Here is a 4,410-nt window from a genome sequence, read left to right as displayed (position 1 = left end):
CAAACTTACTGCTATGATTGAGAAATAAGGAAATTCACGTAAAATTGCTCAAAAAAATTCGCAATGTGGTTCCCAGGGTTGCGTGGTTTGGACGTTAGAACAAAACTGAAGAGGCTGGGCAAAATATCCCTGCAGGGTCAGAGGATGTGAAGCTAGAGAAGTTTATAAAATCATGAGGGATATGAACTCCGTGAATGATTGATATCTTTATTCACCGGGTGGGTGAGTCCAAAACTGCAGGGCATATATTTAAGGGGAGAGAGGGAAAATGAAATGGGACCTGAGGGGCATTTTTCACGGAAAAAGTCGTGCGTGTCTGAAATGAACTGCCAGAGGAAGTTACGGAGGCTGTTGAAACTAAAACGTTGGAAAGGCATCTGGATTCATACCGGAATTAGAAGGGCTTGGAGGGATAAGGGCCAAATGCTGGTAAATGGGGCTAAATTAATTTAGGACTTCTGGCCGGCATGGACGAGGTGCGCTGAAGTGTCTCTTTTCATGCTGCCCATCTGGATGAAGCGACACTTGCTGATCCCCGATTTAATTGTTTGTTCTTAGACGCCAGTGGAGCTGGTCTCTGTGGTGCAATCGGTTAGCACATTTGGCTGTTAACCACAAGGTTGGTGGTTCGAGCCCACTGAGGGATGCATTGCTTTTTCACTCATAACCCGATGACCGCTATCCAGGGGGCTTTTTAGCTGACAGAAGATAACCGTGTTCTCTCATCACAGATAGAGCAAAGCCAAACTCAGACAGGTCTTAATGTGCAACCGAAACAAAAATGACAAGGCGAACGCAGTTGCAGACATACCTAAGCATGAATGCTGACTGTGAGACACCTCGACTTGTTTCTGTCATGATCTACTTGCACAAGTGACAGCGGGGCAATCCCAAACTGCGGTCCCACTATACTGGGAGTTTCGTCCAGCGTCATTTTCCGGAAAATGCTCTTGTAAGGAAAATGAAATAAAGGGATGCGTATGACCGATGAATAAGTGACGATTAGTATTCACAGTTTCAAAGAGGCTGGGCTTCCCTTCTGATCAAGAGTGTGGGTGTGTCTGCACGACAACAAAATTGCAGCAGATGGAGAATACAATGACCTTCCTTTTCACCGCCACAGCAAATAACTGCGACTAGAATTAATGCAGGATTTGATTTCACAGCAGCAGTGGTATAGCGATCTCCATTCACTTTCAGTGAAAAGGATAAACAATGCATCTTGCCTGGAACATGAAGCAGCACTGCAGCTTGCCTGTTCCCAACACCATGCTGGGGATATTCCATGCCAATGCACCATGTAAACACAGTTTGGGCACTGACCAATGGAGGATCTGTGCTTTCCCATATCATAGATCAGTTTGCAAGCAGCAAACACATTTTTGTTGCATTCAACTTAAACGCAGATCTTCCCCAGCATGCTTCCACACAACCCACGCCTCCTCAGAGACTGAAACCTCAATCCAGTGATGAAGACCACAAAGCGCTGTTTGCTTAGATATAACATTTTCCAATGTTGCTCCTGCAACACATCTACAGCGAAGCCACAGCGAAAGGCTTCGAGGATCCCTACCCCACTGGTACATTTTTTTTCAGCTATTCGGTTATGCCCGGTTACAATACCAATTTCGCATCATATGCCGACAACCCAGCTATCAAAACAAACATCAATGTAAAGCTGAATCTACGTCTTGCGAATTGTTCGAGTAACAAATGTAATGCATCTGGGATAAACTGTATTTGATTATGCTTCGATAAAGAAAATATGAACTGTACAACTTTTCTGGAACTTAGATTTTGACTTTGGAGAATCATTTCACTCATTGTGTGAAGCAGAACAGCTGTCGTGTTTACAAATATTATTAAGAAATAAAGAAAATAAAGCCCTTTCCTCCCAGTTTGAACATGTGTTAAAATATCCATCATTCTAAAGGTTTACAACATGCACAAGACTGGAAAGAGTGGGCGAAGATAATGGGCACTGGGAAAATTATTATAACTAATATATTGGAGAAACAGAATGATCATCACCCTCTGTCATTTGTACTGCCATCTGTAAGCTTATCACTTTGTGTCTTACATTTCAATGCGTTGCTTTCCATTCAAAACTTGGATTCACCATTAGTCTGTATTGAGTGGGTAAATTAATATCAAGTATGACAACCAAAACAAAGCAAATAATTAGAACTGATAAGCTTGTCGTATTGAATAAGATGCAGGAGCCACAATAAATTATATGGTCCATTCTATCTGCTCCCCCATTCCACGAGATCATTGATAATCTGATAATCCGGAGACTCGATTTGCATGCCTTGTTCACTTAATCCTTCATATTCTAAATAATAGACAATAGACGATAGGTGCAGGAGTAGGCTATTCGGCCCTTCGAGGCAGCACCACCATTCAAATAATTACAAATGTCTGAGCTTTGAGTATACTTATCGACCCAGCATAACTCTGTACTAAATAATTCCACAGATTCATCATCTCTGAGAATACATGAATCCTCCTCGTCTCTGTCCTAAGTGGGTGACTCCTCAGACTGAGATGATGCCCTTTGGCACGAAACTCTTCCACACTGAAAAAACATCCTCCACACATTTATCTTGTCAAAACCCCTAAGAATATTAGCTATTTCAATTCAGTCTTCACTCATTCATTTAAAGTCCAATGAGTACAGGCCCAACCTGCTCAACCTCTCCTCACACAAAAACCCTTCTACACACCAGAGAATGCAGAGAACCTTCACTGTACTGACCCACTGCCAATGTACCCTTCTTTAGGTGTGGGTCCCAAAGCTGTTCACTGTATCCTGGCTGTAACTTGTATAACTATAACAATACCGTTCCATGTTCATCGTCCATTCCATTTGTAAGATTGCCTATATTAAAGTTGAATTCTGACACCTGATGAAGGAGCAGCTCTCCGAATGTTTTTAATTTAAAAAAACATGTTGGACTATTGACTTCTGACTCATTATTTAGCTTCTTACTTATTTTTGTTTCATCCATATAGTTGACAATGAAACATTCACTTCCGACATGTAAGTCATTGGTTGCGTCGTAGTGGGAAAGTGCCTGATGTGAAATCATGTTGAGCAACCTGTAAGGATTCAGAACAATGCCCCTGATGCTTTCATGTCTTTGTCGCGATACAATACGATCCCTGGTCAGGGAATAACGTCTTATTTATTTTGTGCATATTTTTGAAGGAAGGTGACTTGCAAAGTGTTTGAAAACTAAATGGTCACAGTAGTTCTGGCAGAATCAGTGGAGTGAGAGTTCAACTTTCACATCAGAATTAGATCCCAGTCAGACGTCAGATCGAGGAACAACACGGAAGAGAGACTTTGGAGTGAAAGAGGAGGGAAAGCAAGGGACATGAAATGTTGGAAAACAGCACATGGGATTTGTCTCAAGAATGGGATCTCAAAGGCTCATTGTGGGTGCTAACTGGTCAGAATCTGCCGCCTGCCGTTTGACTGAACCCACACAGCAATCCTGTTTTACCAATTACAACTCGCTTCAATTCGAAACTTTATGAATGTTGCTGCCCCAGAATGGTTTAATCATTCCCTAAGTGAGAGACACCCTTGGTTTGTGGGATATTGTAACCCCTCAGACCGTTATCGCTCTCAATGGATATATCTGAGTGCCTCTCTGTCAGTATCAAGTGGAGTATGATTGAAATGTTGACTGAACAGTTCATTCAGTCAGTATCAAGCTAGTTGTTCAGATTGGTCCAACTGTAACCAACCGCTCCCCACAAACTTCTCAGGGGCAACTGGGAAGTTGTATTAAATACTGAAGTACTCACGTCTAAGGGAAGGATAAAAAACAACACGAGGCTCTAAGTTTCTTCAGATTCATCTTCTACTTCACTGCAAAGACGAGTTATGCCGATTTCAGCACAATGGCTTCATGCAGTAGCATGGGTGAGAAGTCTAAGGCGCAAGACTTAATTTCCCATCTGTATTGAGTCTTGGGGTCGAATCCCACTGCTACTAGATTTGCTTGTGATGTACCCCAGATGGAAGCTGGGCAATTTCAAAAATATGATGTCTTCTTTTCTTCTCAGTGTTTGCAGATCCTCAGGTCTCTGACAGTTTTGGTGATGAAAGCAGTAAAATGGGCAACAGGTCCTGCAAATAGTGAGAGCTTCAGCTGTACAACACTTCCTCATATCTTCACTCGGGGGCTTTGCATGTCATGTTGGCGCAAGTTTCTGCATCTCAGTTGGTCAGTCACTGAAAGGGCTGTAGCTCGAGACCACCCAGGTACGCTGCTTCAGCAGTTTCAGATCAAACAATTTTCTCGACCACGTATCTACATCTCACCCACTGGACCTCTGTGATGAGATTGGATTTACACAGCACCATCAGTGCTTCACCACAGTTCCACGCGGAGTGGG

General features: G+C 42.7%; 1 non-coding gene across 1 annotated transcript; it reads left to right on the top strand.

The window, feature by feature from the left end:
- The first annotated feature begins 573 nt into the window (after window positions 1-573).
- trnan-guu (transfer RNA asparagine (anticodon GUU)) lies at window positions 574-647 on the top strand. The gene has a single exon. It is a non-coding gene; the product is annotated as a tRNA-Asn (tRNA).
- The last annotated feature ends 3,763 nt before the right edge of the window (window positions 648-4,410 follow it).

The sequence above is a fragment of the Stegostoma tigrinum genome, unplaced genomic scaffold (assembly GCF_030684315.1).
Source record: "Stegostoma tigrinum isolate sSteTig4 unplaced genomic scaffold, sSteTig4.hap1 scaffold_57, whole genome shotgun sequence".
Lineage (NCBI taxonomy): Eukaryota > Metazoa > Chordata > Chondrichthyes > Orectolobiformes > Stegostomatidae > Stegostoma > Stegostoma tigrinum.
The sequence above is the reverse complement of the archived record's forward strand: the minus strand, read 5'-3'. Positions and strand labels throughout refer to the sequence as shown.